Below are 24,030 nucleotides of genomic sequence, written 5' to 3' on the forward strand. Positions count from 1 at the left end.
ACACAGAAGCTTTTTGAGTAACATATTCTTTTTTCTCTTTTTAACACAAATCCAGCCTGGCAGGCACAGTGCTATGTGTAGACTGGATTGAATCAAAGCAACATTCTCCTACTTTTCCCGTGTATAGGAAGTGATACTAACAAGAATCAGATTTTCCTGGACCCGTAACAGAGGAAACAACTTCTGGCACAGTAATTCTTTGAACTGGAACCATGAGGGCAAGTACTAACGTATCCTTCTATTGCATGCAATGCCTTATGCACCAAAGCAGTTTTTTTGACTGTTGAAATGAAGTGAATCAGATTTGTGGTACTAAATTTTTTAGGGTATGTGAATATTTTGATTTATTTTGAAAGATTCTGTGTTCACAATTCATCTGGTCAGATCAGGAGTTTTGGTTTTGATTCTATGTAATTTACTTATGGAATGGATTTAAGACAGATGTTTAGGAAGAAGTTTTATAAATATTTGCATTTGATCAGAAGAAGAAGACAACTAATAATCCAAGAGTATTAATAATCCAATAATGCAATCTTGTATTGTTGGATTAGTATTTGTTAAGCACCCATAGGATTTGGAGTAAGAAGCCTAGAGCCCGTGATCTGCCATTGATTAATTGAGTGACCTGAAGCAACATAATTAACCTCTGAGAAACTTGCTTTCCTCATCTGTAAAAATGGGGCTAATTATACCAACCTCAAATGGTTGTTAAGGTTCAAAGGATATCATGGAAGTAAATGTGCTTTTCAAACTGTACAGTTGCTAAAATCATGTAAAATAATATCATTTTATTTCCATTGGACTGTGAGCTCTTTTAGGACTAGAATCATCTATTCATCTTTATCAAAATTTCTACACTTAACAATATTCCTGCCATACACCAGGTGCTCAATAAATGTAGAAAGGATGCACAAATGAATAAATTCAGGATATTAGAGCCACAAAATTTCCTCTGATCCTTACTCTCAGACAACTCACAGTCTCACAAAGGAGGTGAATAAATCCAATATATTATACATAATTTAAAATTAAACCTGCACAACCTCAGCAATTTTATGTTAATTACTCATCTGGTAATTTCTCTACTCCTTGTTCTCTGTGAGCAAACATCTTCAGAACAATATGCAAACACAAAACCAGCTCATGCTGATATGTGCTATTTCCAAATTACTATAAATTTTACCATATGTGCAAAGAGTAATAAAAGAAAAAATAAAAATAAGATAAAAAATCATTTAGAGTTGGAAAAATACTTTAGATAACATATCTAGTGAGGAAAGCAAGCCTTTATTATGTGCATGCTCTTTCAAAAAAGATAGGTGAACACCCCCGCTTCCTATTTCCCTATATTTGATGTAGGAACAATGGTCTTCCAGAAAACCTGTACTGACTGACCTATGTGATTTCTCATGATAAAGGGAAAGTAAGTGTAATGTTTAACTCTAGTGAAAAATCTTGAATTGATTAAGATGTCGGTTATAATAACTTTCATCTCAAGGATATTTCCTAACAGAAATGTTCTTATTCACAAACCAGAGAAAGCTCTACTTACTTAGTAGGTACTTAAATAATTCCTGCTGTATGAATGAACCAGATAACCTCTTGGGTCCTTCTTTCCTCTGAAAGTCCTTGAGGATGAAAAGCCTAGAACAACCAGGGATCAGATACTCTAGGCCTCTGTGATGCAGTTGCATCTGGAACCTGAACTCGCTTCTCGGCTGGAGGAGGGTGTTGAACACTAATTGGCCACAGCTACTTTATTGGCAAAGGGACTGAAACACACACAGGTCACTTCAAAGTCCGGCTTAGTCTCAGCCCCAGTTCAGTGTCATCATTTTTGTGGCTCTTGTAAGGCCTCAAAGCATTGGGCATGGGATTTAAGCTGGAAGATTTCAAGTATAGCCACCAAATCTATTAAGCAGAGGAATTCTCCTAACAGGGTCCTACAGCTGCTGTCTTCATTTTCAGATGCATAATGTTACCTTGTATTTATATTTCTTCCAAGCACTTTATATCAACATTCCATTAGGGGAAATAGTGATGTCTTTATGTTGAGGATAGAGAAGCCAAAGAATAGTTAAGGACCTACTAAGGTGACCTGTTTAGTAACAGTGCAGTGACAGTAATCCAATGCTGCATAAATGAGAAATCGGGTGCCATTCCAAGGGTGTTTGTTTTTTGCTAGAATGCTTTTCTGAAACAGGACATCTGGTACCTACTTGGTGGTTCCTGTTGTTGGAATAGGAGTAAGGGTAAAGATCACATATAAATTCTGGATCATTTTATTGCAGTCTGAGAAAAGTATATGAAAACACAGTCTCAAACTAAAAAGTAAAATGAAAAATAATGCCCACGTTTAGGGTAGAAAGGACCCTAACTCTCTTCCTTCCTTCTTTTCCTTATTTATTCCCTGCCTTGTTTGCATCCAAAAAAGAAGCAAAAAGAGCAATAGCAGGTATGTAAAAATTAATAATTAAGACAAAGATCTGTTATAAACTTGAAATAATGAAATTGTATTTGCAGAGTTCTTTCTTGTTGTCATTGTGTATGTGATGTGTGTGTGTGTGTGTGTATGAATGTGATCTTCAAGAAAAGCATAAGGTGGTAAGTGAAGAATGGTTTGTGTCTTCAGCCACTTGGTCAGACAGACCAAATTGTGACTTTTCCTTTTCCAATGAAAATTCTGGCAAACTTGGAAGATGTTTGTTTCCATCTTCACTCTTTCTCGAGTCTTATTTGTGGAAATTATCTTTTTGTGGAACATGGATGGTGAGACCTATTACGATCAGAAAGAGTGCAAGGGAAGCATTCATGAGGTGCACATGCCGATGGAAACAGAGTTCAGAATTGTTAGTGGAAACAGTTATAAATGGAAATGTGAGGCTGTATTCAAAGAACACACAGCAACCTAGGAATGTGAATAGCTTTATTTTAAAGAGGGAAGAATCAGAAAGGAGGACAAATATGTTGCTTTTTATTTTTCTCTCTTAGGATGATTTTTAGCCATTGTAATTATTTTTTAAATTAAAAAAAAAAAAACTTATTTAAAGCCTATTTACAATTTGAAGCTACTTTTTTCCTCTGGGGGAAAAAAAATGACATTCTAAATTGGAAACAAAGTTAGGGAAATAAAATTTGAGCGACGCTCTCGATCAAACCCCCCCCCCCACACCCCACCTCCTACCACCAATTGTCATTTAACTGGCTGCCAGCCACCAGCCCAAATTTGAAAAGATTCATGAAGCACGCTTCCTCGGAATTATGATGTCCTGTTTTATGGGACGTTCAGACTCTGGTAAGAATGGAAAGATAGATCCTCTTCAGCATTAACTGAGATATATAAGCACGAGGAATACAAGGACTGTGAATAACCTGCCTTGAAAATAGGCTCTAAAATTTCATTGTCCTGAGGAGAAATTGAAGAGAGTTTTATTAAAGACAATAGGACGAATTAAAAATGGATAAGAACACTAGGGGCTACATTGAAAGTAAAAAAATAGCCCAGAAAAAACTATTTTCCTAAATTTGGATGAAGATCTAAACAGTAACAAAACCTAAAGCTCTATTGTGGTTCAATTTGAAAAAAGGTGTATGTAACAGTCATTATAGAAGCAAATTTCAGAAACTGTTTCTGTAAGCAACTGGCTCCCACAGCTATAAGACTTTTCTTAAAAACTGTGACCGTATTTCAGTGCTGAGTTAATACTATACCTTTGGATTATCAACTTCTTTCACTTTCTTCCTTATGCCTGGAGCTCTTTCTTAAATTATGTAGCTCTGGGTCACGTTGTTTCTCTGAACTTAAACTGATGTCCTAGTTTAAATTAGAAGTTTTATTACTACGTAATTGGTAAACACAGTCAGTAGACACAGATTTCTCTGGGATTTACTGCGAGATCTCTAACTAGAAAACATATCCTAATTATCATATTTATCATTACCATTGTTTTTTGCAGAAAACCATAATTAGAGATTAAAATTAGCTATATATCAAACAACAAATTAAATGCAATTGTATGAAGAGCAGAGGAAACTAATTTTAAAACTAAGGAGCACTAGTTGAGTCAGAATTCAGAGGCAACTCTTTTCTTAAAGTAACCCGTATTTGGATACTTTCTTACACTGCATTTTCCAGCCCTCTTTGCTGTTTCTCTTTAAAAATAACACTGAATTAATGTTTTATTGTTAAAGTTATGATTTGTGAGAAAACGGAAAATCCCCAATCCCTGCTCCACCCATAGAAAAGTGCTTTGATATTTTATACGTGAAACAATTATCTACGACTAAAGTATAATTCAAGAAACAAATAGCTTATGCCATGCCTCCAAACTCTGGTTGCTCTCTTTTACAAATCTTGTCTTTCTTCTTAGATACCTGTAACACGTTTTCCAAAACTGAATGTCAAAGAACTTAAGTCTCCCTCAAGCGTTTTGTTGGCTCCGTTCTGAAAAGCATTATTTGCTTGAACAAACCACATATATTCAGGATGAAAGAGGAATTTAGTTGTTGTCTTGCGAACGCTGTCTTAAACAGCGTGTGCAAGTTCCGTTTCTCAGATGAAGCATAAACAATAAAACCCCTTTCCAAGGCACTTGCATTTTTTTCCACTAGAGGTCTCTCTCGTAACAGCTTTCCTTTTGTTGGGCTCATTAATTATTTTACTCAAAGGAACAATTCTACCTTTTAGATTGGAATGCTGCACTTAACATGTTATGCTAGAGAAAGATATAATACCTCCTCAGCTTGCTCTCTTCCTTGATGAGTAGATATCAGGTTGACTGAATGAATTATCTTGGGTATTTTATTACACCATGGCTACACCTGGGTAAAGAAGTTTGAACTTTCACCCGATGCTTCCAAAAGTCTCAAAATTTGACCAGTTGAAACAACATGCTACAATGAATATGCCTTATCAAACCAGCACTAAGCAGTTACACTTCAAATTCTCCAGAGAACATCCATGATTTTGGTGCCAACTTAGATCATATAATTGCAAGCTTGAGTCATCGTACATTCATTTATTCCACTTTTGCAAGAAAAGAAAACATATTTTTTCATCTGTGTAGGGGTATTTAGTTTTTGCAGTTTCCTTGTATAGCCCTTTTATAGAAAATAAACTAATGGGACATATCCATATTATATTATGAAGGGAACATTTTCTTTTTAATTTATGTTTTCTGGGAAAAATGCTAATTAAGAATTTTGTTTTTAATCTTCCCCCCAACTCTCCTGTCATTAATTCATGCAAAAAGACCAATAAGATTCAACAGCATTAAAACAGAAAGAATCTAGAATGAAAATGAACCCTGAATACTCTCAAAGAATAATACAAAATTGCATTGAACAGTACTATAGAATGAAACACACTGACATCAGTCACAAAGCCACTTAAATATTCAGAAAACCCAAAGAGTGTTCAGATTTCTGAGGATGGAAGTAGAAAGATAGCACTGTGCTCCTGACACAAAAAATTCAATGGGAAGATGTGAAATGTGAAGAAGCAAAGGAGCGCCTAGCAAATCAATTTTAGTGTTACACTGAAGGTAGAGTGTGTCTGCATCACGGATACAGTGGCTAAGCACCGAGCAATGCTATATAATGAAAAAGGGCGTGAGGAAATTTGACAAGCTGAAAAACGTACCCCCACCTGGCCAGGAGAACACAGACCTCTCAGACAACTGTTTGGAGCATCAAAACCTGCACTGTAGCAGAAGCAGAAAATAGATAATGCTTTATTTACTTTATTGAAATTTTATTCTGCTACCCTGTTTACCTGATAGCCTTTCCTCCAATTGTAATTTATTAAGCAGCTAAAGTACATGTTTTCTTTCAACATCAGTTCAGACATTGATATGACAACAGCATAATGATATGTTATATTGATGATATAAGAATCAATATTGTTATAAATGAATTACCTGTCAATTAATAACAAAAAAAATTTGGTGAAATTAAATATGAGGTTGACTGGCACATTTTTCAATTTGAGTGGCTAGACTGAGCAGATATTTTGATAAAGTTTTGGTCTCTTTGTGTTAGTGACAGCCCTCCCCTTCACCTGCCTCCCCCTCCTCAGAAAAAAAGCACAAGCAGGTGATCAGTTTGAGCTATTCAGATGGCTGAAATAATAGCATAGGCATGACAAACAGGAAAGAGTCTTAGAGGCCAGGTTTTTATTTTACATTTGAAGAGACTGTTCAAAGAGGATAAGTGACTGCTGACGACCCGGACCCTTATATGACTGGATTATTCTGGTAGTTGAGAAAAAGACCTAATTTGTTGAAAGACAAATACATGGCAGCTTGGTAGCGTCATAGACGGAGGGTATACACTACAGAGATACATAGATTCTAAAAGCTTTGAGAGTTAAGGACATGTTTAATAGCATGGTATTATGGGAAAACTTGTTTTTGAATATTTTGGCTTATTTTAGAGGAATGGAAAATAAGTGCTGTTTTTAAGAAAGATGGTTTTTCAGGCGAGGCATTCAGTGCAGAAGGGTTTTTATCTATCAGAGGACGCTGTGCCTCTACATGTATTATTTCTTTTCTGTTTCTGTTCCTAATTTATGAACTATTATCTCTGGTTTCGGGCAGACTGTCTTTATTTTTTATTTAATTCAGAATATTCTAATTAATAAGAGGATAGATTGACCCAGTAATCCACACCCAATAAAACCAACAACAAAATTATCCAAATTAGAACAATGAAGAAGGGGTTTATATAAGCGGTCCTTTTTTATTTCTTTTCTTTTTCTCTTTCCAAGCCAATTTGTCACTGAGTTTAGTCCACAGTCAAACTTGTGCATTTCAAAGAACAGTTTGGACAAAGGATGGCAAAATAAATTGTCATTAAAATGTAGAAGCTGAAAAATTTCTACAATAGAAATTAGAAGTGAAGGGACAAAGCAGACTCACTCTTTGAAGAATACGATATTGCATCTTTATGAGATCTATTCCCCACATATTTACTTAAGCAAGGTAGTTGATAGCTATATTTCTCTGTGTTTGTCAAATCACTTTTATTCAGATTATTGACATTCTGATGTTGAATATACTATAGAAGAAAAATATTATAAGCAATTTCCAAACTGTAAAAAGTCACATTTCATTTTTTTTCTTAGTAGCCCATTAGATAAAAACAATGTTTTTATTCTATTAGTTACCAGGGAATTATGAAAGTGAAAGTGAAGTCGCTCAGTCATGTCCAACTCTTTGCGACCCCATGGACTGTAGCCTACCAGGCTCCTCTGCCCATGGGATTTTCCAAACAAGAGTACTGGAGTTGGTTGCCATTTCCTTCTCCAGGGGATCTTCCCGACCCAAAGATGGAACCCGGGTCTCCTGCGTTGCACGCAGATGCTTTACCATCTGAGTCACCAGGGAAACTCAAAGGAACACAATTGATTTGAACTAGATTGGTTCAAACTTCAGTGCAATCTTAATAGTTAGAAGACTTTACTTTTAATATGTTTTGAGTGAGGGGGAACAGCCTAAAATTACCTCCCTTATATGCTTTTCTCATTTCTTCCTCCTTTTTCATTATTTCTCCCTCTATCTTTTAATCCTTTTTTAATCCCTTTCTGTTTCATTCTCCTCTGACATTTTAGAAAGTTATTTGCTTAACTTTTGTTCCCACTTCCATTTTAAATCCTGGATGAGTTTCATGAGGTCAATGAAAACCATTTGGAAGGCAACATAATTCGTTTTGGTGATTTTTAAAAGATGTACTTCTTAATTGATATATATATATGGGTTCCCCCCCTCTCCTTTTGAGTCTACCATGTGAATAGAACTATTCAGGTACACTCTTACAGTTTTAAACTGTACGTTGTAGTAATCCCTGATCTGAGATAAAAATGCTGAGAATATATGGATCAGTAGTGTGTTCCCTCCACTGAGACGACTGGCTTTACTGCCTAGGCAGTAAGTTGGGCCTTCTTCCTGTGTGGCCAGTCAGGGTGTGGATGCAGTTTATTAGATAAACCCGGAATAGGTTTTTGTTTTCCTTTTGGAAATTTGCATGTTTTTTTCTCTGCCCATTAAGCTTTTAACAAGGGTTTCACTTGATGGAGTGATTTATAGCTGCTTGTAAAGGTAAAATAGCACTTCACCCTGCCAGTGGAGTGACTTTTCACTGACTAAATCATGCAGAAGTTTGTGTAGGAAGAGCAACAGGCAGTTGGATTTAGCTCTGACTTGGGTGAGCTTAAAAGGAGAATTTGCCTTTTCTTTCTTTAAAGGACTCTTTCTTAGTGGAAAAATTAGTTTTCTGAAGCAAATGATTCAAGCCATCTTATTGACAGTTCTTTCAGTCTGGCAGATAACTAAAATGGTAGGGGAAACATAATGGTGGAATGTCACTGGCTTTATTTTACTTTTAAAAGGAGCTACTTTATTTTCATAGGACTTTGACTTATTTATGTGGTTTCTTTTTCTTTTGAAGTATGAGTAGTTTTAAAAAAACTCTTTGTCAGTAGCCATCTGATACATCATTTCAATCGCTTTGTTTACAGCAGTCTTGACAAGAGTAAATAAGAATATTGAACTAGTGCAAATGCCTTGAGCAGTCAGCACAGTGAATCATGTATCAACTGTCATCATGAGCTGAAACACGTCTACGTACTGTGTGCCTAATCAGAACAGTATGTAATCTGTGAGTACATATGAGGACCTGCCAAGTCAGAATTATTTACAAGTTGCAGTTTGTGTTCTGGAAAGTTTCATAAATGAAGAAAACAATATCTTAAAAAAAATAAGAAAAAAACATGTTAGCTTCAGATATACAACTTAATGAATAAAAATTTTTGAGCTTTTTATTCACTAGATGCTATCAAACAGCTGCAGTTTTATAGTTCAATTCCATCGAAACAATTTTCATTAAAATTTCTTTTTGTATTATCTTTTATGCTGATCCTCTACTCCTGGTTCCTTGTGAATCTGACCATGGAAACTCTGCTTGGTTAGTTTTCTGTTTTCCAATTCTCAACTCAAAATGCCAAAGCTGGATTGGTTGACAGCTTAAGTCATGTAAAAGAGTATGTCTGTGGTTGTATTTTCCATATAAGTGAAGATAAACCTTACTTGTTGCAGGTGAAATGATGTGCAATATTATGAAGGGCATAGATAAATTCTTGAAAGAGAAGGAAAGAGACAGTAAAGTTTAAGAAGAGCTTGTAATTACCAAAATTTATTTTGAAGGACCTCAGAGTTCTCTTCTATATCCTTCTTTCTGCCTCAAACCTGCAGTGTTTTTATGCTTGCTTTCTTTACATCATTTTTTCCTGACCTCACTTGCTTTTTTCATCCTGCTTTTAAATCATTTTAATGACCATTAAATTGTTAAATAAAATGGGACAAAAATGTGTCCCATTTTAGAAAAATTTTACCTACTTCATGTCCCTAAATTCATATTACAAATTATTTACCCATATATTAGTTTGTGTGAGCTCATTTTGCATATGTATGTGCGTGCGTGCTCGGTTGCTTCAGCCATGTCTGACTCTGCGCGACCCTGTGGACACCGGGCTCCTCTGTCCATGGGGTTCTCCAGGCAAGAATACTGAGGTCGGTTGCCATGCCCTCCTCCAGGGACTCTTCCCAACCCAGGGCTCAAACCCGCATCTCCCATGTCTCCTGCATTACAGGCAGATTCTTTACCCACTGCGCCACCTGGAAAGCCCTCTTGCATACATATGTGTATTTTCACATACAGTATTAAAAGCTAGATCTCTATTTGAGTAGTTTAATTCTATGTTTATTAAATAATAAACAATCATGATAACTAGTATGGTATTTTGGGGGTTTGGGGGATTTTTGTTGTTTTTATAAGTAGTATGGTACTTTTAAAATACAACTTTGAAAGAAGTAGCTAATAACTGATAAAAGATAATAATTTCATAGAGTTTAAGTCACTTTTTCTTCTATTACATCTGAAGGTAGCTGGCATATTAAATATCAGAATATATTTTGATACAAAATATGTTTATTTTGAGTGTCTCTTAGAAAACATTTTAACTTATGATAAATTTTCATTGTCTTATTTTCACCTTATTTTATCTTATCTTTCACCTCTTGTAATAAATTGTTTCACACATGAGACACAGCTAGCTAGACGAGATAGGGATAAAGAAGGCATTTTGTGGTAAATAGGTTATCAGTAATTATATGTACATGAGGTTTTCTTTTTAGTTTAACAACAGCATGTCTAAAACTCTCTTTTTTGAAAAAGGTTTGCAATTTTATTTCTCACACTGCTTATTAGTTATCACCTAAAAATGTCAGTAAATAAGTTTATGTAACTTCTTTAAACTTTGTTTTTTGTTTAACCTTTTCTTCTTTCTGTTAACCCTTTCTTACCTTCTGATATTTCAGTTTGTTAATATCTCTTTTCTTAAATTCATGCTGCCAGATCACTGTGAGAATCATCATTAGAACTTAGCTTGAAAACATGGCATTGGTCAAACTTGATTAGAAAAGTTAGTGTGTTTTTTTGCCCAGGAAAATATAAGATTCTGAAAATTGTATGTAACTTTGAAATAAAGCTTTTATCTGTACTTGTAGAGAAAAAAACAGAGACCAATCTCTTTCTTGTCTAGTAAGAACTTCACTTTTAGAAGTGCGGAGAACAATACTGGATAGTGATGCTCTTTGTGGAATCTTACTAAGTGATTGCTGTGTCTGTATGATATTTGAAGATACTGGTAAAACAAATAGTTCTAGGTAATTAGAAATTTCAAGATGCTAATCATTGTGCCGGGAATAATGTGGATTTGGGAAAGTTTTTGACTTGTTTTTGCTTTGTCTAAATGCTTTTGTGTATTTTGTCATTGTTGCTGTTTTTTGTTGTCTTCAGACAGATACATCTTAAGTGACTAGTTTCATGTATGCATGCTCAGTCAGGTCCAACTCTTGAAACAGATGGACGGTAGCCTGCCAGGCTCCTCTGTCCATGGAATTTTCAGGCAAGAATACTGGAGTGGGTTGCCATTTCCTACTCTAGGGGATCTTCCTGACCCAGAGATCAAACCTGCACCTCTTTGTCTCCTGGATTGGCAGACAGCCCCAGTCTTTTATAGTGAAAATTGGCAAATGTGCCCACAAATCTTCTTATTTTTTGCCATTAAAAGTGGCAGAAGTTGAAAATTTTATAACAAATGTGATGATTTAGTCACTAAGATGTGCCTGACTCTTGTGACTCCATGGACTGCAGCCCGCCAGGCTCCTCTGTCCATGGGATTTTCCCGGCAAAAATACTGGTGTGGTTGCCATTTCCCTCTCCAGGGGATCTTCCCAAACCAGGGATCGAACCTGGGTCTCCTGAATTGCAGGAGGTCTCCTGCCATTGCAGGTGGATTCTTTGCCAACTGAGCCACCAGGAAAGTCCTATAATAAATAGGGTCAATATTTAAAGGAATAAATGGAGAGTTATAGATACAAAGTTTTATATTAATAACTCATGTGCTCACTCAATAGAAAGTTACTCCATCAGTCCTTGTTTTCAAGTATTCTTAATAATCCACAGCTTTGTTTAAAATAGGTTCTGATACTAGAAAACATAGAAGAAATTTTATTTTTTATTGAAAATAAATATCCATTTTTCAAAAAATATATGAGAATACTTATGAAGTCAGAAATTGTATTACTTATTTAAAGATATAAAGAACTTAAAAGCATAAATTTGCTAATAAATTATTAAATACATACTCTCCATTGAAATAAATAAGAATAAATTAAACACGAGTATTGTAAGATTAGTTATCGCATTTGGAGATGAGCATGTTTCTTGCAGAGGTCTGTTCCAGAAACATTTTTTTAGTGCCCACTAAGATTGTGAATCAGACCTAATTAGTGCTTTTTCTTTTTTTCTTCTTTTTTCAAACTTTAAACTTGCTTTATACTGGGGTATAGCTGATTCCTAATTAGTGCTTAATCGTGTTAAAATTCTGAGGCTTTTCAAGTACTTAATCACACTCAGTACTAAGATAGTTAAAGAATTATTTTGAATGTTATTTAAGAAGAATATTCCTTATGCAGAAAAAAAAGCAGTTACTATACTAGGATAAACACTGTGCTGTCTGTGTTTTAATGTGCCTTTAAGTGTGAAAGTGTGACAACATTCCGATGCCCTGTGTGGGGTGTGCAGAGAGCCATGCCGCGGGCCCCCTGACCTGATGCTGCCAAAGACGGAGGACTGGAGGAGAAGGGGTAGGATGGCATCACTGACTCAATGGACATGAGTTTGAGCAAACTCTGGGAGACAGTGAAGGACAGGGAAGCCTGATGTGCTGCCGTCCATGGGGTCACAAACAGCCGGACACAACTGAGTTACTGAACAACGACTACAGCACTGCTCATTGGTAGCAACATAATCACTAATAATTCTAATGGCTGACAAAATAAATACAGAAAGCAAGTCAGCAGGTAAAATTATCTTCAAGAGTACATCTTGCATGAATTTTCACTTTTGAGCCCGATATTTTGGTGTTGCATAAGCACAGCCTACATGTACTTTATGAGCTATGAGCTTAACTTAGTTTATCATATATGCAAGATTTAGCCCAGATGCTTTTTATCTGCAATAAAACACAATTTCACTTGAAATATAATTCAGGTTTTTTTTTTTTTTTTAAGATTTTTCAAATAAACAATGATTTTCAAAATAATCCTGATCATGTGTATGTATAAAGAGTTCCATTTTAGATATATAGAAATGAGGACTCAGAGAGATGAGATGGCTTTTCCAAGGCCAGATTACTATAAAAGAAATAGAACTAGGTTTCGACACTGAGATATCGTGAACCTGTGATCTTTTCTGTTACAAATATTGCCTCTTACATCAGAAGGTATATTTGAATTGCCTACCATAGACTTCATTTAGATATACATATACTTAAAATTAAGTCATTAAAAATAATTGAACTCTGTACTTTTAGGGAAAGAGGGAATATGAAATGTATTGGCTCTTAGCAGGTGGTAGTCCCAACTAAAAGAGCCAGGGGGCACTCTATCAGAAACTCCAAAAAGTATTTGTAAAATTGTCACAAGAGAAATCATCACTGGATTCAGATACTAATCTTCACTTCTAGTCCAAAATTCATTCATTAAAAAACAAAATTTATATTTCTCATAGTAAAGACAAATATAAAAGGCATCTGTTTAAAATGCTACCGGAGAGGCTGTGTTGCTCTGAAGAAATACACATTTTATTTCTTCAGAGGGATGTTCAAAGTTTTTAAAACACATTAGTTAATAATGCAACCACGTAGACAGTTGCCTCAATGCCTATTTAGGAATATTTATTAAAACGCTTGGAATTTCTAAATTGACTTGATGAAAATCCCAAAGTATTCCTCAGAACTTTAAAAGAATGCTAAAAACTAAGGAATGATAAAACTTAGGACTACAGAAACATACCTAATGATGATTGGTCTTCAACATTGTTTTTAGAGATCCCTAGTTTCTATATTACTATTTGCCTTGTCTAAAAAGATATGGTGAGGTTTGGTTTCCATGGTGACACAACTCTTTTCATACATATTTATCCTTGAAATGCCAGAAATCCACCCCCTTCTATCAAAGAATGCTACTTTGGCGCTTGATAATTGAAGTTAAAGCTGACTTATTTTTTATGTCAGAGTGTTTTAAACAGATCCCTCTATCACTGAACACTGAGGAGCATTACAGGCATTTTCTCACAAGCAGTTTATTTCATACATGACTTCTGAAAAATACTTCTGGTTTTTAAAAACTGGCGAAGACTTTGCTTCCTTTTTTCCTTCAGTCAGCACCACAGGGATTCCCAGCTAAGCTTTCAAAATGTTGCAGAACATACGTTGCATAAAGCATACAACCTTCAATTTTATTAATACAGTTTTCAAAAGGAGAACATGCACATCTTGCCTTTGTCAATGATCAGAGAGCAATGAAGTCATTACTTAGTATGAAATTAACATTTTGGAAAGCAAAATGCTTAACTTTTACTCCACTTACTGTCTTTTTAAAGTTGTCTAATTTACTTGAGGTCTGATGAGAGATTTCAGTTTTCCTTATACCAAGGTTCTTTTAAAAATAAACCCCATAATTGGGTATATACTTATATCATCTTAACAGTTTCCCCCATTGTTTCTGTACCATATGTGACTTCTCATTGACAGTGTTCTCATTTTGAGGTCTACGTTTCAATGTCAGTTTATTAGTTTGCATGTTAAAACCACTCAAAAAAGATAAAAAATATAATTAAAGCAGTAAATTGTTATTAACCTGTCTTTGTTGAAACACAATTATAGTAATATATTTAAGAAATGAATGAAAATATGGTGAGTTTTAAAAAAAACGCTCATCCACTAATAAGACCTGTTTAAAAACCCTTTAGAATATATGAAAGCAATGCAAAGGTAAAAGTCTAAGGTGTCACTTAAAAAATTAAATTAGATCTAGACAATTAAAATACTTCTATCCCCTATTAGGGTACAGTGTTCAGTTGCACTTATTTATTCCTAGGAGAAGTGAGGGAACCTGAGTGTGTTATAACTAAATGGTTTTTGTCACTTTCCTGAGCATCATTTTAGGCATTTACCTCTGAGAATGCCAGCTTAGCTCTATGATTTTTGTTTTTTTGTCTTAATTTTTTATGATTTGATTTTTGTTTTCCAGAAATAAATCTTTATAACTAAAAATTCAAGAATAAGAAGGAAAATTTTTCAAAATTTTGTTCATGTGTAAGGGGACTTATTCCAATTTAGTTTGTTCTCCCATTTTCACATTTTTTCTTAACAAGATGAAGCAATTTTCTTTGAGGAAAGTAAATTCTTTGGGATGATTACAAATGATGGAATTTTTGTGGTGCTCTGTGTACAATCTACTATGTCCAGAGACATTGCAGCTTTCACCAATATTCCTAAAGTGAGTAGAACGGGCTATTCAGAGAAAACTTGAGACACTAAAAAAGAATCTACCACTTTAGAATCTGGATTTCAAAGCTCACACATTTATTATAAAATAACATATTCTTTTATAGAAATGAGAAAACATTAAAATATGAAGAAATGTGAATAAGACTTTGAGTTGATATAAATCATAAGTAACAGTGTTTGACATTGTGCTATATTTTAGTTGAGATTATCTTATTCACAAGTACAAACTAGGATGTCTTCCAAATACTGTGGTAATTTCTCACTTATTAATAAACTATATTTATACACACACACACACAAAATCACCAGTAAAGGTAAATAGATAATTAAAAATGATAGTATAAATGTTTATTCTTCTTTTAACTGACTTGAAAATTATGCAAAAATAATATATATAATTTTATCAATGAGTGTAAAATACATGGAAGTGCAATGCATTTGACAATAATAGTACAAAAAAGCTTGGTGGGAACAAAGCTATATTGAAATAAGAAAGTGATACCAATTGTAACTAAATCCAGAGAAACAAATGAAGAGAACCAGAAAGCTAATATATAAAATTCTGCACGTAAATGCTTGCTTTTCTTTCCTCTCTCAATTTTTAATAGACAAAAATTTATATAGAGTAATAAATACCATGTTTGTTGTGTTTACGACATACGTAAAGATAAAATGTATGTCAGGAATAACAGAAAAAGGGGAAGAGGGAATAGAGTTATAGAGGAGTAATGTTTCTATATCTACCGGGATTAATTTGGTATGAATATAAAGAGATGCTATTAAGTGTATGTTAAAATGCTACAGGAGCTACTAAAAAATAAATGAAAACATACAGTTAAAAATTACTAGAGGACCATATGTAAAGTAGATAGCCAACAGGAGTTTGCTGTATGGCTTGGGAAACTCAAACAGAGGCTGTGCATCATCCTAGAGGGGTGGAGTGGGGAGGGAGGTTCAAAAGGGAGGAGATACATGTATAACCATGGCTGATTCATGTTGCGGTTCGACAGAAAACAACAAAATTCTGCAAAGCAATTATCCTTCAATAAAAAATAAATTAAAAAAAAACTAGAGGAATTAAAATATTACACAAGAAAATATTCAATTAATGCAAGAGAAGATTGAAAAGGATAAAAAGAGGGACAAAATGCATGAAGCATAAAAGAAACAAATAGTAAAATGCCAGAAATAAATCCAACTATGTCAATAATAACATTAAGTGAATTAAACAATCCAGTCAAGAGGCAGAGATTGTTATACTGAATTAAAGAAAAAAAGAAGATTCAGCTACATGCTGTCTATAGGAGACATACTTTAGATTCAACCATACAAGCAAGTAGAGTAAGTATAAAAGTATGGAAATATATATATATGTCATGCAAGCAACAGCCATAAAAGAGCTGGAGTGGCTACACCATCAGACTAAATTGACTTTAAAACAACAAAAAAAATATTACTAGAGATAAAGAAAGGCATTTTATAATGAAAAAGTCTCAATCTATCAGTAAGCTCTAACAATTATACACGTATATACACCTTAAAAAACAGTTCTAAAATTCATGAAGCATAAAGAAACAGATTTGAGAGGAAAAACAAGCAATTCCATAACAGTTGTTGGAGAATTCAATATCCCACTTTTAATTACAGATTAGAGCAAAATAAGTAGATCATCGAGAATACAGAGGATATGAAGAACATTATCAACCAAAGGGACCTAACAGACTTCTATTGGACATTCTACTCAAGCACAGTAAAATATACATACACTCTTTAAGCAAACACATGACATTCTCCAGAATGGACTATATTCTAGGTCATACACAAGTCTTAATACATCTAAAAGGATTAAAATAATAAAAATCATGTTCTCAGAATGGAATTAAATTAGAAATCAATAACACACGGAAAATTTGGAATTTTACAAATATGTGGAAATTAATCAACATATTCCTAAGTTATTGGCTGATCAAAGAACAAATTAAAAGGAAAATTAGAAAACACTTTGAGATTAATGACACTAAAACACATACAAGAACTTATGGGCTACAGCTAAAGTTATGATTAGAAGGAAATTTAAAGCTGGAAAAACCTATATTTATAATTTATTGTGAGTTTGTGTATTACTTTTAGAGCCAACTTGTAGATGACAGTTCTACTGTTGCATTTGTAAATTTGTAATTTTTGCTCTTGTACTTTTTTTAACTCAATTTTTTTTCTAACTTTGGTTTTATTTTATCTAATCCCTTGGAAAATGTTCAGTTTACTTATTTTATTTTCTTAGTATTTAATTGAAGCTTTGAAATTGATTGGTTAATCTCTCTATATATTTTTGGCCATATATGTTTTAGTTTTGCAATGCTTTTGCTTCTCTTTTTGAATATTACATAATAGAATTTTCATTTTCTCTCTTTGCACAAGGAGTTATTTAAAAGTTCCCCTCCCCCCTTTCATGTCAGTACTTAGTTTTTATTTATGGCAATGTGGTCTAATAAAGGGTGATTTGGGAACATAAAATTGAACCAAACTTTATATATAAATATATTTTCCACTTAACTCTATGGACACATAAACATCAAATTAAACCATGATTTTACATTATTTTCTTTACTTTTAAGTAAAGTTTTGTACAACTTTAATTTCTATTTTGTAATCTTGGTTTTTATGCTCACTACTCCGTCCTTTTATTTTATACCTATCATAGTCTTCATTTTTTAACTTACTTTAGATCCTCTTGGTTGAGTGCCATAAGTTATTAAATAATTGCTTTCAGGATACAGAAGAGGTCTTTGGGTGGCATACTTCTGAGTTTTTACATATCACAAGCTCCTTTTATTAACTTTACACAATTTTATTAGGTTTATAGTTCTGAGTTCATAAAAATGTTTCCATCAAATCCTTGTACACATTATTTTTTCATGTGTTGTTACTGAATATTATAGAGAAAAATAATTTTGTCTTCTTATATGCACCAGGATTTATTTCTTTTGGGGTATTTGGAAGATGGTTTTTGTTTGAGTTGGAGGGTCGCAGGATATTTAATCATCTTTAAATTCAAATATGTCATCAGGAAATTTTATCTGAGACTCTGGAGGAGAGCTTGTGTTCTATATACTCAGGTCTTCAGTTTTCTGAATTACATTTTCCTTTTTTGTTTGCGTCCTCTTATCCCATTGGTAGTTATTACTGGATCTCTTTAGTTATGATTTGTCTTTATATAATGCTTAATATCCATATATTTAATATCTCCTGACATCCCTGCCTACTGCATTGTTTTATTGTCTTCATATCTTGTTTTTTCTCTATTTTCAGGAGGATTTCTTAAGTTTGTCTGCCACATCTATTCACTTCTCTGCAATGGCTGTTCTGATCTTTATTGCATTTAATATGAACTGAAACCTCTAAAATTTCATGTTTAGCCTGGTGATCCTAATGTTCTCTCCAGGTCTTTTTTCAGCTTGTTTTTATGTCTCCTGGTTTCTCATCTCAGCCTCTGTGGTCAAACATTTTGCCAGTTTAGGCTTCTGTCACAGAAAACAGAATTCATTTTACTTAGCTTTAGTCAAAATGGATGTATTATAGGGTGTCTGTCTTACAGACTTGCCTGAATATCTGAAGAAGTAAACTGCAGGTTGAGATTTCAGGAGTGACTCTGTAACCACATCGCAAAACTTGGTCACCACAGGAGACGACACTTCCTGTTTGATCTTCCGATGTGGAACATGGCTGCTGCCGCTCCAGAACTGTGCTGCCACTAAAACAAACCAGAAACCGCTGTGATCAGTCTTTAAAGCACTGCTATAAGGAAACTGTCTTACTACCAGCTCCAAACCAATGCTTTCCATGTTGCAATCTGTACAACAAAACAGACGCCATACATCCGGCCTTGACATCCATAAATCTAGGGCCAAGGCACTGGGACCTCTGCCGATGGCACAGCGGAAAATAAAGCACGTGCTCTGACCATACTTGCCTGTGGAAACAGAAAAATAAAACACTTCTACCTTCCAATTCTTGTTAGAGAATATCTAAGTAGTGGAATCATTCACATCCAGCGACTTAGCTGTTGTGGGTTCAGTGGGGGGAAAAATTAAGGTTTTTAGTTTTCTAGTATCAGAAACAACCTTGAGAGGCATTTATTTGGATGTTGAATACTGAGCCACATATCTACCTCAGTTCACTGCTTTGGATACTCAACTTTGATCAAATCCTTCTGCTCAATCCTAACCTTTCAGATAATAGCAACAGAAGAGCAAAATATGTTCTGCAATACTGCAGCTTTTAATGTACAAAAGAAAATACTTTCACCTTCTGTCTTAAAAAGGAGGCCTAAAATCCCAGTAGTCCGCACATCCACAAACTGGTGATAGTCATTTCCCACATTCATAGTCCCATCTTGATATTCTTTAAATATGGACAAAATTGCAAACTAAACTAACACCAACTTGCCTTATATAAAATGATAAGAGAAAATAAATAAGGAAAATAAAATCATTCAGCAAAAATGCTATAGATATAAGTACACAAAGAAGATAATATGAATAGTTATTTTAGTCCTTGTTTCTGCAAACAGTCACCAGGTCTTAATTATTATTTATAACTTTCTTCATTCCTAAACCCTTTTTCAGGCCTCTTTCTCCTTGGGCAACATAACAAGCTGAGATTTTTAATGGTGGAGTGACCCAGACCTTCACACCTGAGGAGTCTGAGCCTGCATTGATTCTGCATGCTATTTCATTAAGTTTTATAGTTGGACTTGGTGGAAGCAGAATGTGTTCTAGAGGATCTCCTGAGTTGAAGGTGTGCTTCTCCCTGCCCCTCATGATAACAGCAACCCCTCTTCCCCTTTGTAATAAGGATTAATCACCTCAGAAAACACAATAATCCCCTTTCTCTCTGTTGCTTCAATGACACGCATAGCTCAGCATTAAACGGTGGAAGTCTCAAGTTTCAATTAAAAAAATTCATTGATGTGTTCCTGGTAGGAGGATTCACCTCTTGAGTATCAAGTCCTCTAAATCATCAGAAGCAAAGCCTCAGAAATGAGGAACAAAAATACTGGGTCATTAAACGTACTGAAGCACAAGTGCCGTTGGTACTTCCAGCCTTTAGTACCCAGACAAGTGTGTTCCAACTATATGAGAAAAAGGAATGCACGTCACTTCCTGGCTGAAAGTATGTGTCATCCTGTAGGGAAGCATTCTATTTTAGCAAGGTACTGACTTACAGTTTTCAGTGGTTTATTCTATCTTTATAACAGGACCATTGCTTCTGAAAGTGAAGTCATTCAGTCATGTCTGACTCTTTGCCACGCTATGGACTGTAGCTTACCAGGCTTCTCCGTCCATGGGATTTTCCAGGGAAGAGTACTGGAGTGGGTTGCCATTTCCTTCTCCAGGGGATCTTCCTGACCCAGGGATCGAACCCGGGTCTCCCACATTGTAGGCAGACACTTTACCCTCTGACCCATTGTTTCTGAGTATATGCTAAAAAGAATGAATGCCTGAGAAGTCGGTCGGCACACTTTCTTTCCTATTTCTTCTGTATAATGAATGTTATGGCCAGTCAAGAGTTGTGTTGTGTGATGATACCATGATTTAAAAAGCAAACTGTTTAGTAAGTCCAAAAATTCTGTTTACAAGGTAGGCAGTAAAGGCAGATCCATATCCAAAATCAGCCTGCACACTCACTAGTTAGTACACCCACTTCCTCTTCCACATAGGAGGAATCCAGTATAACCAACTTGTCCCGTTTACTGGCTGTAAACCCGTTTACTGCCCCACCTGGCAATGGGTTTACAGGTTACTTAGGGCCCACAACCAGCAACAAAGATTCTTGTTTTTCATTAGTGATGGTGATTATTTAGGTAACTCTTGGCCACTAATGTGTCCTCTTCTAAGGCTAACAAGATCATAATTGCTTTCAGTTTTACCGCTTCAGGAAACCAATCAAATATTATAATTTTCTGAGTGTTTCTTGTACCAGCATCCTTCACAGTACAGTGTGGAAAATGGAATAGCACTCAAGGTAGTTAAAGCCAAAGGGTTTTATTATAAGATCTTAAGTGGCTCATAGAACTGTTAGACATCCTGAAGACAATGAATACTCCTGCAAGTCATAGACACAAAGATAATATCAAGACACTAGGGTGTCTACTAATGTTGTTAGTTTACTAATATCTACTAGTATTGTTGCCAAAAATCCAAATGTCTCTTCTATGGACTTGCTGACAATAAAATTGAGACAATTGCCAAATTTTTGCCTTTAAATCTTACTCAGGGCCATTTAACTGTTGAAGCATAAATCAAAAGCAGAATTTAAGCTGCAAAAGAGTCTGGGGGATGTTTTCATCTTTCTAGGCACAGTAGAGGGATTTAGGATGAATATAGAAAGCCAGTGCATCCTATTTATGTCCCCCTTCTACACAGAGTTATTCCTCCTCTTTTAGGTTGGTTTATTGGTTGTTGATCAATTGGTTCATTTGTTTATTCCACAACAACCTTGACATTATATTCATTTTATTAGAATTCATTTTACCAAGATTTCTTTGATGGAAAGCCTTTGTTTCAGTTTATATCACCAGAGCATGTCACGTCCATAGTAGGAGACCAACTAATACATGTTTTCATTGAATTGTTGATAATGCAAGTAGACTGTGTCAAACATTACTTCTACTTTCTCTAAGATTAAAAAAAGACAAACATAGACACATCATTGGGTTTTTACTCACTCACTTATTCTTAAAAGAAGAGAGGTGAATCCAACTGGAAGTCTGCCCACAAACACAACCTCTCTTCTTGGGTACCTGTATTATTGTATTTTCTTGGTTGTTCCCAGATTTCTGCATTTAGTTGTTCACCTGGAGGACTGTAAATGCAAATTTACATTAGCAGTATAGAACCTTGCTTCCCTAAATAAGAAGTGTTAGTTGCTCAGTCATGTCCAGCTCTCTGTGACTCCATGGACTGTGGCCTACCAGGCTGCTCTGTCCATGAAATTCTTCAGGCAAGAATACTGGAGTGGGTATCCATTTGCTTCTCCAGGGGATCTTCCCAACCCAGGGATTGAACTTGCATGTCTCCTGCCTTGAAGGCAGATTCTTTACCCTATGAGCCACCAGGGAAACCCTTCGCTAGAAAAGCAAATGGCAATTCAAATTCAGTACTTTCCAGCAGAGAAGAAGCTTTTTGTGAAGTTTCTTTTCTATTTGGTGAAGCTGGTGCACTAGAATAAAGTGTCTGGTCTCTCTGTCCACCTCCTGGCCAGGTGTATCATGTAGCTTCTGTGCTTCCTCCTTGCCTTTCTGCTTCCTTGTCATGCAAGATCCATGCCTAGGATTGACTGATAAAATATAGAATGCTCAGTTAAATTTTAATGTAAGATAAACAAGTGGCTTAGTGGTGAAGGATCTGCCTGCCAATGCAGAAGATACAGGAGACACAGGTTCAATCCCTGGGTCAGGAAGATCCCCTGGAGGAGAAAATGGCAACCCACTCCAGTATTCTTGCCTGGAGAATTCTATGGACAGAGGAGGCTGGCAGGCTACAGACTATGGGGTTGCAAAGAGTTGGATGCATACACACACAAAACAACTACGTTTTAGTATATACCCCAAAGCACATTGGAAAATGAAATTGTAGTAAACAGTTTTACATTGTTCATCTAAAATACAAATGTTCCTGGGCATCCTATAGTTTTTTTGTTTGCCACATCATGTGAACCTAGTCATACCATGTCCCAGCAGAATTCTCTGCATATGATTGGAAAGCCAATATAGCTTGTGGCATTATTGACTTATTAGGAGACCATATGAAATATCTGAAAGCATCATTTTTGAGTCAGATTGCCAGGGTGTACACCTTGGTTCTTTCAGTTATTATTTTACTTTGGATAAGTTACATAAGCTTTCTATGCTTTAGTTTGCCTTTCCATGAAATTGATCTAATAAGTATACCTACCTCCAGGGTCAATAGGAGCATTAATTGTGATAATTCATATTAAGACTTTGGAAAAGTATCTGACACATAATAAACTCTCTATAATTATTAAATATTATTATTATTTCTGTTGGGAAACAAGAACATGCCAGGCCTCCCCCAAACAACTAAATGGAAATGCTTTTCCTCTAAAACAGTAAAAATGGTCCCAAATTTAAACTCTCCATCTTCCACATAGATTCTCCTTGCCTCCAGTGTTCATGCCTCCAATTGAAGAGGTGACAGGGGTCTGCCAACCCATCCTCTGATTGCTTCCTGAGAGTCTGAACCATTTTCTCCAGAGAGGAATTTTGAACCAGCCTTCGGTGCCTTGTCATTTCATCTGCACTAAATCTAGCAGAAAGACGCTGCTATTTCTGACAATGGAAATGATAACCCTTCTCTGGTCCTTTAACTGATGCAGATTAGTGTCTATTTTTATATTCCTTTGGTCATTTCAGAAGACATGTAGCAGGATGAAAATTAGACCCCTGGACTCGAGTCGTCAGCTATCACAGTATTCCAAAGCATAAGCAGAATCTTCATTTTGTTTTAATCACTTGACTGCATTGATACTTAATAGCTAGTATGATACTTAAAATTCAGAGAGACAAAGGTGGAGAAAAGATCTTTCAACATAAGCTTCATTGTCTGACTCATTTCTGTGTTGTTTATAAATTTTGGCTCAAATCTCCTCCCTAGTTCTCTATATGTTAATATATGAAATTCCCTCTTTCTGCAGTTAATGTAATACAGCTCTAATCCTTATGCAATGATTCTAGCATAGGCTTCTTTCCAGTCCTCTGGAGTTATTTATATGCAATTTTCAAACAGAGATGATCTTTCCTATATGCACTAATAATATTTACATTTTTAAATGGAACACAGACACAAAGTTGAGGTAAAAGGTTATGAGGTCAAAGAAACACAGAGATTAGATCTTTAATCAGGGCAGACTGTTACATACTGAAAATAGCAATATCACATTTTTGCAAATTTCGTGGTCTCGTTGGAGACATAGGTGCCTAACTGAAAGAGGATTTCTTTTTTTTAAAGAACAACTATGTTCATTAATAACTGTTAAGTAACCTGGATGTAAGTCAGTGGCTATTAGGATAAAAATGCATATATCTGAACAATTCC

The sequence above is a fragment of the Dama dama genome, chromosome 18 (genome assembly GCF_033118175.1).
Source record: "Dama dama isolate Ldn47 chromosome 18, ASM3311817v1, whole genome shotgun sequence".
Taxonomy (NCBI): Eukaryota; Metazoa; Chordata; class Mammalia; order Artiodactyla; family Cervidae; genus Dama; species Dama dama.